This window comes from Colias croceus, chromosome 7 (assembly GCF_905220415.1).
Source record: "Colias croceus chromosome 7, ilColCroc2.1".
Taxonomy (NCBI): Eukaryota; Metazoa; Arthropoda; class Insecta; order Lepidoptera; family Pieridae; genus Colias; species Colias croceus.
The window spans coordinates 4,019,757-4,035,571 of record NC_059543.1 but is presented as its reverse complement, the minus strand read 5'-3'; the positions used below and the strand labels follow the sequence as shown (position 1 = coordinate 4,035,571).

Sequence of the window (15,815 nt, the reverse complement as noted above, 5' to 3'; positions counted from 1 at the left end):
CCGTGAGACAAATACAACGAGATAAAGAACTTGCTAAATTGAGGGCAAAAATTGCGGCCGAGGAAAGGGAAGTTGTTCGGCAAATGGAGTCAGGGGAATTGTTTAAGCCTGGGAGACTGTAGTGATACGTATGTTTACTCATTATGTCATTATTAAAATTATATCAGAGAACCAGGAAACTTGAACTATGTATTTATTGTTTACTTTATTCACACTACCTACTAGCAAACAGTTACAACTAGTTATAAACTTTTGGCAAGTTGTAAAATTTGATGAATGAATTAAGATTGAAGGTTTATGACCTCAAAATTTCTAATACTTTATAAAATACACACGTAATATTTTAAAGTATCAATGAATATCAACCATAAAAGTTATTTCGATTCATTTAAATAACAATGCTTTCGAAATGCGAAAGTGCGCAATTAACAAGTTTTCACTGCTCGTCGCAAAGTCTCCCATACTGCCATACACAACCTTTAACGGAATACGTGCATTAAGTTTAAACTGTTTGTGAATTCACATGGTTATGTCGACTTTCTCTCGAATCTCGCGTCAAGATTGATGGTAATGGATACTGGACAAGCGAAGCCTGTTTACCGGTCATGCTGCAAATAATTTCACTCGATTAATCGACTAATCGAGTTACCTTTTATGGTGGGTTTGCACGATCGAGTTTTTCCTTCAATTTGCTTTTCAGACTCGAACGTGGGCTGGAATAATCGTGATCATTATGTAAATGTTATCACGATACTTAGGTATTTACGACGTAACTGGTAACAAAGCTAGGAATAACTAACTACATACATACGAAAATTAACATACATATCTACTAATTCAATTTATTCCTTCTTATGTATCTAATTTTACCTACTATAGATACTTATTTAAATATTACAAATGCTTAAATTATTCAAATAAACAACACAATAAAATATTTTTATTGCGTAAGTAGGCAGTTAAGTACATGAAACTAACATTACCTACTTTAATAATAGTTGGAAGATAAACATTATAATAATTATATCTAGGTATTTTATTTTTATATTTACTGTTTGTTTATTAAGAAAAAGACGAAAATAATGATACTTACCTAGGTATATAGGTCATTGCCTACCTATATCATATTTTAACAATTAGACAATATTTACATTTATCTATGGTTAAAGATGAGAGGCATAAATGTCTAAATATAAATTAAATATGTACCTCGTCAAGTACCTACCTAGTACCTAGTAATCCAAGCAGATTGGTAGATACCTAGGTAATTCAGGTTTAGTGTCTGAAATAAGTGAGTCTCACCTTGACTTCTTTTACTGTTAAATCTGGTTACTTTCTATAATTTTGTTGCAATTTTTTGTTGCTACTGTTTTCCACGATTTCAATTCAACCTCGAAACTACTTTCCTCCAAACTAATGCGAAGTTTTATGTCTTTGCCAGTGCCACGATTGTAATTGTTTTTTCTGAAACGCGTACCTAGGTACTTTCGGAAAAAATCAATTGACTTGAGTTTATAGTGATCAGAACATACCTACCTAGTTCAAATATTTTGTATAGGTAGCAGTTATTTTTATTATGCCACAGATAATATTATAATACTATAGATTATATCGAGATTAGTTAAACGCAACTTTAAACGAATTAATTTCACTAAAGTTAAATGCTCTCACGGGAGTTTTTCACGAATTAGGTACTTTAAATCGCAACGTATCAAGAGTTGTATCGTTCTTTTTTTGTTTTTATATTATTATGATACTTAAATAAGATTAATTGCATATTTTTGTAAAGAACGTAAATATATAATTAAAACATTGAGTATTTCCTCCCCTGAAAATTTGTGTAAACCTAGCGCTGGTGAATACTTGTAGATTTGTAGTTCTTTCTCATATAGTATCCAAAGAACAAGATAAAGGTAAACACACCATGATTCATAATCATATTCAATAGCGTAACGGTAAACGGTAATTCGGGTTATTGTAAATTTGCCACAAAGTTAATTCGTCACCTAAAAAAGTATGTGTAAATTTGCCACACTTTTATTTTTTTAAAGTTAATTCGTCACGATTTAATATCAAGTATTGTAAATTCGTCACATCGACAATTTAAGTACAGATAGCAAAAAAATTAAACAATAAATTAATTTAAAATGTTTATTTCTTAATCAGTTTTAGATTTTCAACCTTACATGTAAAAAAATCACAGTCAAATTGGATGGCGATGGACTTTGTAAAAACATAAGGAAAAGCATAACAAAGATAAATTTTGCTAAAAACCAAGGAACATCTATTTTGTATATGTTCTAAAAATTCACAGCATTTATAAAGCGTATTACTTAACATCTACATTATTCTACATAGGTAATGGTAAAAATCACAGTTATCTCTATAAATATTTTTAAAATGTAATGAAATGAGAGCGGCTCTATAATATTTATCACAATCGTATAAAAATAAGGATAAAATATTTTTCACCTATTTTGTATACTTACAGGGTGAGGGACAGCCTCCCGAAAACTTTAACCATGGAATCATTCTGAGCAACTTTCTCAAAGAAAGCATATTGTGGAAATGAAAAAAACATTTCAACCTCCCATACAAAATTAGCATCTCACTCGAAAATTTTGTATGGGAAGCCGATTTTTTTTTTCATTTCCGCAATATGGTTTCTTTGGGAAAGTTGCTCAGAAAGATGACCTGAGTCCATGGTCAAAGTTTTCGAAAGACTGTCACTTACACCCTGAATGTTCTAAAAATATACAACAGTTATAAAAAATATTACTTAACATCTATATTATTCTACATAGGTAATCGTAAAAATCACAGTTCTCTCTATAAATATTTTTAAAATGCAATGAACTAAAAGCAGCTCTACAATATTTATAACAATCCTATAAAAATAAGGATAAAATATTATTCTTTTATTTTAACAAGTAAAGATATTGCTCTTACTTTACTTAAATCATATCCTATAATATTAGAAAAACACAAAGCAAATAAAAATCAAAACTCAAACAGACTAGCGCGTTTCATGATCATGACACTTAATAAATCACAGTTAAAATCACATTAATTATTTTTATAAGTCAACTTTGGTTTTCCATAAAAATAAAAATTCTAATACATAAAAAATCATTTCAAACTTTTAAAAAGCGCAAATCAATTTGACTCAATATTGAATTTACCTTGTGTTATTGATGAATTTACCTTATGTGAATGATGACTGTAATATTAAAATGTAAATCATTATATTGCTGGTTTCATCGCAGGCTGAAAGGTATAATTCACTTGCCTTGCTTGCTGGCGGTACTTTACTACTTGTGGCAAATTTACAATAACCCGAATATACCTGTGACGAACTTACACATACTTTTTAAGGCATGTGACGAATTTACTTTCAATGTATGGAGTTTTAAAAACGTGACGAATTAACTTTGTGGCAAATTTACAATAACCCATTAATTCATACGTGTGCGTTTTACTGTTATCACTAGCATTAGATCTAATGAATATTTATTATCTACAAGTACGTGCGTACTGCGTAAATACGTTTATGAGTGTAGCGAAATAAAAAAAGAGAACCTGTAAAAATAGTGATATTGTTAATTTTTTCATACCTACTTTATTTATTTTCGAGGATTATTTTAAAATAAGTAAACCAACTTTGCGCTAAAATAAATTATAATAAAAGCGAAAAAAATTAAGATTAAATATTCTTGCCATCAGGAGAAACCTTAAAAAAAACTAAACAGGTTTATTGTTTTGATTTATTGCTTTACTCCCACGCAATTTGAATGAATCACACAGAATCAACACATAGTGGAGACAACAGCTCTTTTACTACTTTATTCCTTCGTATTGAAATTTCTCATAGGTTGTTTTTATCAAATAAGTTCTAAAATAGGAACGATTTTGAGTATATTTTCCTCCCCGTGTTTACCCCATCACTCTTTATCACCACTAACAGCTAAATTATTATCATGTTTTTTTATTTGTGTCAACGAACCCGCGGACAAAGCCAAGCATTTCTATAGCTAATTTTTGTTTTTCTGGTAGGCATCACTGCCAAGTACCACAAGCTTTCGCATTTTAATATCAGTAGGACATGGTAGTACACCAAAAACAAACACAAAATAAGACAAATGCTAAAAAAAATGTATGAACCTTTATTTAGTTGTAGGAGTAAGTATATGTACGAGACAAGTTTTTGGAAACAGGTAGTTGAAAAGTGGTAACGTAACGTCACGCTCTATAATTATGACTAGTCTAATTGTTACGTAGTTCAATTGAATTATTAACTAACACTTACTAACAATACTATTGTCACGCTGTCGACAAAAATGCGACAAACGCCTCTGGTAAGAGGTGATCCTTTTGTGAGATAACCTGCTAGAGAAACTCAGGTGCCATAAGAATTTCTTTTGTATACGTTCAAGTCTTAAAATGTGAGTCGCGTAATGTGGTCTCCAGACAACCGAACAGTATTCAAAAATGCTACGTACGAGACTGTTGTATAACATAATCTTAGTTTTGATGTTATGAAATCCTTTAGAGTTTCTCACAATAAAACCCAACATCTTTGAAGCACGATTCGTAACATATTCAAGGTGATTATTAAAAGTTAGCTTGGTATCAAATAGCACTCCCAAGTCTTTAGTGACAGAATTCTCCTGGATTACCTTATTGTTTATCTGATATTTAAAAGGAATAATTTTAGATTTTCTAACAAAGCGGATAAAAAAGCATTTTTCAGTGTTCAATTCCATACCATTGCTACAGCACCATAAGGCTAGCTTATCAAGGTCTTGTTGTAGTTTCAAAGCATCCTCAAAGCAATTAATAACTCTACAGAACTTTAGGTCATCAGCATACATGAAACAACGAGAATTTTTTAATATTTCTGGAATGTCATTAACGAAGAAGTTAAAAAGAACAGGACCAAGGTGCGAACCTTGAGGAACTCCCGAGGTAACATTGTGTGGCGAAGCATCAAACCCGTTAATAGCGACAAAGAATGTACGATCGCTTAGGTAGGAATTTATCCACTTCAAAAACAACGGTGAGAGTCCATATCCACATAATTTTTGCAGCAAGATGTGATGTGGAACCCTGTCAAAAGCTTTGCTAAAGTCAGCGTAAATAGTGTCAATTTGTTTATTCGAATCCAGCTCGTGGGTAATGGTTTCGGTAAACTCTGTCAAGTTGGTCATAGTAGATCTATGCTGAACAAAACCATGTTGATGAAAAGAGAGAAATTGTTTGAAATGGTTAGTGAGAGATGGACAAATGAACGACTCAAATATCTTGGCAAAGGTGGAAAGAATTGATATGGGCCTATAATTATTTATTAGTTCTTTTGGACCAGACTTATGTATAGGTATGACCTTAGCCAGTTTCCAGACTGTAGGGAAGAAACCAGAACTCAATGAACAGTTAAAGATTTTTAAAAGAGGCTGAACCAGATTTTCTGCGCAAGCAACAATGAACTTTGGATGTATGCCATCCGGTCCAGCGCCCTTATAAACATCGATAGCCTTGAGTTTTTTTAAAAGAGGCCCATACTCAATATGCGGTAACGTCAGAAGAAGGTCGTTATTATCGGAAATTATAGTTGATGGCTGCTGTTCTTCAGGATTGGGACCCCTCTTCGAATACACAGATCCAAAATAATTGGAGAAAAGCTCGCATACTCGAACACTATCCGAGGAGGTTTCATCACCTAGAGACATAGTAGGTGGGTATGCCCCATTACCACCTCGTTTGGACTTAATATATGACCAAAAGTACTTGGGGTTAGAATGAATTTTATCTTCCACAGACCTAATATATAGATTATAGCAGTTATTTGCAGTTTTAGAACACCTAGTGCTTATTATATGCAGTTCAATTTTATCTCTAGGATTGTTGTACTTCCTATAACGCTGTCTTAGTTTAAACTTCTCCTTCAACATTTTTTTAAGATTATTATTGAACCAAGGAGGATATTTATTATTTTTGGGCTTAATTTTAGGCACATATTTATGAATAGTATTCCTAATCTTAGCATATAAAATATCTAACATTGAGTCTACGCTATCAAGGTCGCAAAACAGTTCATTCCAATTACAATTGCTAAGATCGTTGTTAATAGACTCGTAATCTGCTTTAAAGAAATTGAATTTACAAGCTAACCTATTATAAGGGAGTTTCGCTTCAATTTTATTAGTTATTACTATATCAAGAGGAGGATGATACTTATCAAGGTTACACAGTGGAGACACAGACTCAACGACACTGCAAAGGGGCACGTTATTAGAGATTACTAAATCCAAAATTCTATTTGTTGAGTTAAGGACATTGTTGTGCTGCTTTAAATGGTTTAGAAATAAGAAGTCGACTAAAATTTGACAATGGTTGGGAGCAATGTATTCATTCGTTCCAACTAAGTCCCATTTAATATGACCCAGATTAAAGTCTCCAAGTATTAACTGACCATACGACAATTCAAGTAACCTATTACAATTATCTAAGAAATGCTCCAGTTTCGAACGATCCACCGGAGGAGGTAAATAGACGGCACATATTGCAATATGACGAACAGATTGTGACAAAGGCCAGTCCAGTATAACCCAGAGATCTTCAAGCTGAGTTTCCCATTCAGGCTTACGTCTCGATGTAAATTTTGAGGAAACAGCAATAAGTACCCCACCTCCATCCTTTTTTGATGAGAAACTGGAATCGCACCTATCCCTTCGATATACAATATAACGGTCGTCAAAAAGCTCACTACTTTTGATATTATCATTTAACCAGGTCTCTGTAAGTATAATTAAGTCATAATTAGAGCATGCCAATTGTCTGAAAAATTCGTGGGTTTTAGTTCGTAAGCCCCTAGTATTTTGATAATACAGATTTAGCGTACCAAATTTAAATGAAAACAAACCACATACATCAATCAAAAAAGAAAAGAAAGAAAAATATATATACTCGTTCTTAGTCTAACTTATCTAAAACATTAAAGTTCTGGACTAGAATATATGGGGCTTCCTCATTCTTCCTCATAAAAATACGTCCACCCCGTATCCAGACAAACTTGTATCCCTTTTCTCTGGCTCTTAGACGAGCTGCTGCGTGTAATCCTTTATAGAATGGTGATAAATGTTCACTAACGTATATAGTTGATGGATTTCCTGAAACCCCAATAAGGCCGCTGTTTATTCTATTTTTATCATGCTTTTTATTATAATTTTGAACCGCAGCTATGACTTGATCACGAAGTCTTGTAGATGACAATTGTACAATAACAGATCTAGGACGGGGACTAGTCTTGTTAATCTTTGAGATACGGGTACAATGAATTATGCTTTGATCTTCTAAGGGGCAGCCAACAACATTACCAAGGTTTTTAATAATATGCAATAAGTTCTCATTCTTATTTTCGGGTATACATTGTATCTCTATGTTATTCTGACGAAGCTGTTGTTCTATTTGGTTACAACGATGCTCAAGACTAGAAACTGTATGTACCAAGCCATCATTTTCTTTCTCAAGAGCGGAAATTTTTAATTGAGACGCGTCATAATTCCTCTTAATGTCTTCGTATTGATCACTAATAAACATCATAGAATTCTTAAGAGCCGTAATTTCATCCTTTAGAGGTTTTAATTCATTATTAATTGCGTTCACAATGTTATCATTCATTTTTGCGAACAAATTATTTAAGGTATCCTTTAAAACCTCCTGTACGACATCCTTAACGTCTTCGCGTGTAATAGTGGGAGACACATTAACCAGTGGGAGACACATTAACCAGTGGGAGACACATTAACCAGTTTAATTCATCTATTAGCAGTTTCGAGATATTTAAACACCCGCAAAATCACTGTCTATACCTAGAAATATAGAGCTCATGTGTTTTATGATGTAATAATATGACTGTTAAAATTAATCCAAATCCGTCAGTAGTTTTTTCGTGAAACGATGCACTTAAGTATATCAAACGAACATAGAGCAAGACCATTACTTCGTGATCTTTTCGTGTAAACGAAAACTCGTATTCAGTCACCTGTTTAAACTTTGAATTTGACATAATAAAGGGTTTAGAATAAGAGCTAGCGCGCAAGAGCAACTTTTGTATCCGCAACTATTTTGTCTCTCCCATCAACTCTATGGGCTAGTAAGAAAGTGGGCGCACGTAGCGACGCAACTCCCCATATAGATGATGGGAGAGACAAAATAGTTGCGGAGACAAAAGTTGCTCTTGCGCGCTAGCTCTAAGCATTCGCTCATGATGTAAATGCAGCGAAAGTGTAATAAACAGTTCCATACATCCTCACAAACTTTCGCATTTATAGTATTAGTAGCGGTGGCAACTATTAGGTATATTCTGTGGTATTAATAGCAAACTGCTTTATGTTGTTTTTTAAACACAATTCGTCACTCGAAATAAACTGCGTTGTTGTTATTTACGCTAAGAAAGACTCGCATAATTACAATACACCTAAGAAAACTAATGGGATAACAGGATTAACTCTTGCGTCTTTCCCAAGTGTATAAGTCGCAGAAAATTATAATTAACAATAATTATGCTTATTACAGTTCTGCTAATACTCGAGTTATGCATGAATCGCATTACGTGATTATCTATATATAAATGCAAATTATGGCTAAGACCGTGTCGTTTTGCGGAGAAAAGATATCTCAAAATACAAAAGTCATTGAATATAACAATTCTCTTTACATCCGATTTCCCGGAAGTAGTTATGTATAAGGAATTCTATTCAATTTTAGTACTACCCCATATATTTATATACTATGTGGCTTTAGGTTTTATACATAATGGCTGTAAGCAATCAAAGCATGAGTAGCCAATCTTATCAAAGTTCAAACTATATTTTACATACTTGCATGCAAGTGGAACAAAATCGACGTAGGTATTCATAATATAATTCTACGCCTTTAAATAGAAAAACTAGATTGGAAATTGCAATGTGCACATACATTTAAAATTTCCGTGAAATAATTTTTTAACACGCAATACGACCATTGAAACAAGTTTTTCGATAAACTTAAAAGGCCGTTAGATATTGCAAAAATGTAGGACAAACTAACAAGTTTTAACATTTTAAATATTTGATAATTGGTTTCTTAAGTAAAAAAGGCACTATTGCAATTATTTTTAGTAATTTTTCAGCCAAAAATAATAGTTCAAACCTCTTTATCATTATACTTCTTGTACATGCATTGCTATCTAGAAGCTTGATACTGCATACTGCATAATAAAATTTTTATTGCCTTAGTTTGAGCTCTAGATGTATAATCATGAGCTCTTATTCCAGATCACAATGTTTTATGTTACCTATTTTTTTGATATCAATTTGCCCCATGGTCTTTTTATGACGGGTGCTTAAAATGTTGTAGAGTTGTTGGAGATTATGCCAGGTCAAGAGTGACCCAATTCATGCAACACATAAGCTCAAAGACATGCAATTTATTATGACCGGCTAAATGGTAGGTCGTATTAAATAGGTACAATCATAGATATACCTATATAATTAACTACACATTAAATTATATATTTTCACTTCCTGCTATGTATGCCGGTTTCAAACGGCTATTAGGTTTAACCACCGTTAAAAAAATTAGAATGATTTTAATAAAATCACATAGTAGGTATAATAATTTAATAAATTAAATATATACTAGTATATATTATTTAAATCTAGAGTAAGATATTATGCAATTCTTACATTATCAATTTGCATATTATATTATCTAAACGTGTTTTATCGCCCGCGCCTATACATATATACGCATATGCGCCCGGCATACCTAATATTTTATCGGACTTTTCTAGGGATATTATCATATTATGGTATTATCATGGGTTTATTGAATTACAAATTAAGCATAGGTACTTCGTGCTAGCGTTGCCCGAGTAATTACGATTAAGTACTATAAGTAAAAAAAAACAATTTTAATATTTGTGCCAACACTGATGCTGAAGATATTCTAATTATGTAATGTTATTAATATAATAATAGTTATTTTTTTATCTGAAGACTAACTATGTTAAAGCCTTAAAAACTAGGTAAAAATACGTAGCACAACGCAGCAAAAAATAATGTGTGTTTTCTACGCAAAAATAATTCGAAGTAGGTACCTACCTAAGTAATTAGAATTGGCAAAAACACAATATTCTGATATTTATAAATTTATTTCAGGTAATTACTATCGTTCGCCTATAATAAATAACGGGGAACTTAAGTTTTTTGTGTTTCGTGATTCAGTAACGTTCCGTTACAATGTCTGGTTTCATTCAAATGGACAAAAAAGATTCAAAAAAGCCAATCACAATTTGTGCGACAAAACATAGTGTACTCAAATCTCTCTCATATTATATTTTTTGCCATGCCCATGCATTGTTGATGGAAAAATCGATATTTTTGTGTAATTTATTTTTATAATATTATGTAAGTACTTAGATGATTTGATTTTGATTTGATTTACTTTTTTATCACCATGCTCTATCCAAACTAAGGGAGCGTCCATAAATTACGTGAGGTTGTTTTTTTCAATTAGATGAGATTTGACTCATAACTCCTCCCCTAAAATATATTATATTCTGTGGTAGCGTTGCGTTATAATAAAATTTCTTACTATAATTTTGTTCGATTATTTAAACTTCATAAATGTGTTGTTTTCGACCAAATAGTTCTGAGACTAATATTAATTAAATTCCTGATTCTGAAACCGTATACTACTTAACAAGAAATACGTAGTTTTAACGTTTACGAGTTTGATAAAATTCTTGTTTAAATGGGTACCTAGGTTTGTAGCTATCTAATAGTACCACTACCTACCTACTAAGCCTTAGATTTATTTATTTTTTGTTGGAAATGTGCAAGGTTTTAATAATACTGATTCTATTTAGCAACTAGTTGCGACAGAATGCTATAAATGCTTATTCTAATAAAATAAAATAAAATATATATTTGCTAGACCAGGTTTGTAAACATGGAACAGAAGTAAACAATTTTCAAAAGAAAGATCATCATCTCAATCATTTGTTTCAAAATACGGTTTCAAAATAAAGTACTCAGGGAGATCGTAAACGCTCCCTGGTACATTAGAAATGACGACCTACATCGGGACCTGAAAGTAGATCTCGTCACGGACATAATTAAAAAGAACGCTGAGGCTCACGAACGCAGACTTCATCACCATGTGAACGTCGAGGCTATCCAGCTCCTTGACAACACGGACATAGTGAGAAGACTGAAAAGGACAAAACCTTTTGAGTTAGTTTAGTGAAGTGTTAGTGTAATATAGTGAGTGCTATTCATAAAGAACACATGAACGAAGTGTCTTCGCCTTAATAGAGACATTAAGAAAAGTGTTAATGGACACGTTCTTAGACATACTTTACCTAGCAAATTAAGTTAGATTTATATTACTCATTAGCCTATAGTATAAGGCTAGATCGTAATTTTCAATAATGATACCCTAAGTAGTTAGGTTCATTATATTAGGTGAAAAAAAAAATCTCAATCATTTAATTGAAGTCACTTAAAACGAGATTAGGCGTCGTTTACAAATATTAGAAAATCGTTTACTCTAATAGCAACCATAATAAATATCAATGAATCGTCAAGCAACATAATATAGATGACCTATCTTTATTACTATCATTATTCTATTAAAATGAACTTGTAATGGTTCAATGCTGCTATGTTACTTAGTGAGGTGTTAGTTGTAAACTATTCTATTTTATTCTCATTTATATTTAGTTGAGCGTTGAATTGATTCATATTATTATTTTGTCGTTGGCATTATTGCGTAATATTATATCGGTATAACCTTTTGAATTAATACACAAACAATATGAAAAGGTACCTAGAATTTTCTTTAATGACCGATTACAACAATGTTCTGTTACAGGTTAAATTATAATGGAAGTAATTTCCCATACTTGTAAGGTTGAAAATATTTAACATAATAATATAAAGCAAAAATTAAAGCAACTAATACCACTAATTACTAAATAGTTACTGCGTTCACCTTATTATAAAGGTAGTTGTAACCCATGTTTTTTGAACAAAATATTTCCATCATGAGAAACATGTTGTCTTGGTAAACAAAGGTATTCTTGGCATACAAAAAACCGCATAAACTTATTTTTGTGTTCGTAGTTAAATTTAGTGTTTAGAAATAGAACATAAAATACATGATTGTTTGGAAGATTTGATTCACAATATAACAGATATTTGGGTATCAGTGTAAATTATTTTTATGCTCAATGTATGAATATAAATAGGGCAAATAGGAACAGATAATGTGGATAGTGGACATTCCGCGATGGTCGACCCAAGGCCGACCTCCGCCCACAGTCAGAATTAATAAATATTTGAGTCATTTCCTAACACCACGTACATGTATATGCCGCGACAGATTCTACATTAATTTATAACAATAAAAGTCTAGATCAAAGTTTTCATCTTGATGTAAATATTTCATCATTATTTCTCAATAGCAATCGTATAAAATGCAGACGTTTAGAGTAAGTATGTATTTGTGACAGTTGCCATGTTCGTGCGTTTGATGCGTGAAATGAGAGATTGCGCGACTTGCTAAGTTATTAATATGAAACGGTTATTGTTATGTATTATACATTTATGCGACTATATTATAATAATCTTTACTCAAAACTAATTGCTATTTTATACAAAAATGATTGATCCACAGAGTAAAAAAATATTAAGTCAGAATCAGAAATAGTCAGTAAGTGAGATTAATTTTCGAACGGTTTGCGATTTTCAATTTGCATGTCAAATTCATTAAAAGTAGACTAGAAGGTGCCATTAATTTTGAGATAAAAAGTTACAACATAAAATATAATATTATTATCTAGTCACATATTGGTAGACCTACGTATAATTCTCAGGAGTGTCGACAAATCTTTCATTTCTAGCTGAAATACGTGTGTTGTAAAAGAAGTGGGAGCATAGACCTAAATTCGAGGTCAGTGGTTGTCTAGGGCAAGCGTCGACTCGTATTTCCCAAAATATCTGGACTACACTTTGTGACTTATTGATTTATACCTCAAATACAACAAGATATATTCGATGAATAAACACTGTTATTATTTATTATTCGATTTTTAAACTAACATGAGTCGCATTTTTCATTTGTTATTAGTTGTCAAATATGTACTGATAAATGAGATCAAAGTCAGTGCAGCTATGCCCTCGTAATGGTGCTTTTCCACAAATAATGTGCGAGGATGTGTAGCGAGGAATGTGTTTGTAAAGAACCAATCATAACGCATCATTTAGTTTGAAGTCTGAAGCGTTTAGCGTTTGAAGCGATACAATTGTATCGCTTAACCAATTAACCAATTGGTTATTTACAAACACATTCCTCGCATATTATTGGTGAAAAATCACCCTAAAACGAAAAAATACAGCAAACAAATAAAATCATAAATAGTCATGATACAATTAATCTTTTGGATAACGTTAATGTATAGAGTTTTGTGCGAGTACGTTCGAATTATATAATTTGAACATTTAAATGTATTTAAGTTAGCATGTAATTCCTTATAAGATAAGCTAACTGCCGGTGAAAGTGCCCTCGAGATAGATAAAATATGAAACATTATGTATGTGAAAAACGGAAAAGGCATTATGGATTTGGCAACATGGATTTGACATGATATGAAAATTAATAATTTTTAAAGCGATAACAATCGGAATTTTTTGTTAGGATCGTAGGTAGTTCTTTTAATTTATGTTAAATGTAAATTAATAAATAGTTACATAGTTCTTACAACTATAAATCAATTTTCTTTGGTATGTCTTATTCCAATTGTTCTGTATGTAGGTATATTTTAATGGGTTAAAAGTTAAAACCATTTGTAGAAAAATGTTAATCGCAGGAGCTCTACAATATAGATTATAGAGCTTTATTATAATATAGGCTGTATTAAAATATTTTTCCATGAAATATGTCGTCCTTTCATGCAACCTAAATACTTGTCACTAATCCATATACCTACTAAGTATTTATATATTTAATATTATAAATGCGAAAGTAATCGTCTGTCTGTCTGTTACTCGATCACGCCTTAACTATTGAACCAATTTGCATGAAATTTGGTATAGAGATATTTTGATACCCGAGAAAGGACATAGGCTACTTTTTACCCCGGGACATAGGATAGGTTTTATTACGGAAATCCCGCAGAACTATACCGAATCCCACGGGAACGGGAACTATGCGGGTTTTTCTTTGAATACGCGGGCGATGCCGCGGGTGGAAAGCTAGTTGTTTGTATCTTAGATTACAAAATAAAAGGTTTTGTTATATAAATAAAATAACGAGTATTTATGATGACATGTATCTCCAATCAGCCAAATTTTCCTTACCTCGGCCCTTAGAATGTCACCGTATTTAAAACATGCGTGTTTTATTTGATAAACATAACTGTTATTAATTTAATAGCAGCATTGGCGTCATGTGTGTACTCGATCGTGTTTGTGCACGGCTTTAGTACATTATAATGGTAATGTTGATGTTCTGAGGCAGATTTAGCCGCGGATTTGTGGTTGTGCGTCGACTTGCTCGTTTCATTTGACGCAGCAGAACGGGAAATCGATATAAATGTAAGGATAAAGGGTTGTATGCAAAATAACGTATTAAAATTATTATTCCTTGCGACTGCGATTTTTATTTGTAAGGATACTGCAATATAATGATGATGTTGGTAGGACATTTTAATTTTATACAGTGGCACATTTTTTAATATGAAGGTAATTGGACTTATTAATATTGTAACGATGGAACAATCATTTTGCATGCAAGCATTTTTAATCATAAATTTTTATGCTAGAGGTGGATACCAATATATACACACCTGCAACAATATACAGGATTGATTATAGTGACGCGATTTTTAAACTTTCTTTTTAAATAATTATTATTGTCCCTTTTTTAAATTAATTAAACCATTACAGGTGTACCAAAATATGATTAAGAAAATGCATTTCCTGCATATTACCTATATATGAAAGGTACCTATCTCCTCTATGAGCCGAAAGATTTTCCTAACGTAGGTTTTCCGTCAACTCTTTTTATTTATCTAACCTTGCATTTGGTCTATTTTTAGAGCATACTTTTTATTTGACTTCCAAAAATGTACCTATCTCGCGGGGCGAAGCCGCCCGTGCTATTTTCGAATCAACCTGGAGTCATACTATAACGTTGTATCTAAAGAACATTGTACAGCGATTTTAAACTTTGTTGACTCTACAGAGAGTACTTTTTTGCGTGAAGACAGCTATACAAATCTAACACCTATATATTTTCTATTGTTTTTCTACACTTTGTTATATTGAACCCCGTCAGTGTGATAGAATGTGCGAAGAAATTTATTGACTTCTAAATTTTTTGTACATTTCGACGTCATCCTTCGATGGTCTCACAACAAAGCGAATTATTAATCAAACGAAAACCCATTTTTTTACTAATTCTTTCTTAGGCAATAAAAAATAATTCCCTTCTTACTGATCTAGGTTACAAACCTTTATTTACAACTTTGTTAAAATTTGATGACTTATGTAAGACAATATTTAAAGAGACTTCACAATAACGTCTCCACTCACAAATATATAGTACCTTCACTATCATAATCATAGTACCTTCTTTAGAACTAAGAGCTCAGACAAAGGAGTTTTAAATATTCTACTCAGAACTTATTTGTAATATACAGAATACAGTTAGGTTACCCCACACCGTATTAATCTGGGCTATTTCTCAAACCACTAAAAAACACTCGAGAA

At 32.1% G+C, this 15,815-nt stretch overlaps 1 protein-coding gene across 8 annotated transcripts in view; it reads right to left on the bottom strand.

Annotated features, from left to right (window-relative positions):
• The window catches only part of LOC123693445 (tropomodulin-1), a 66,599-nt gene that overhangs the window by 21,860 nt on the left and 28,924 nt on the right, over positions 1-15,815 (bottom strand). The gene's annotated exons all lie outside the window — the stretch shown is intronic.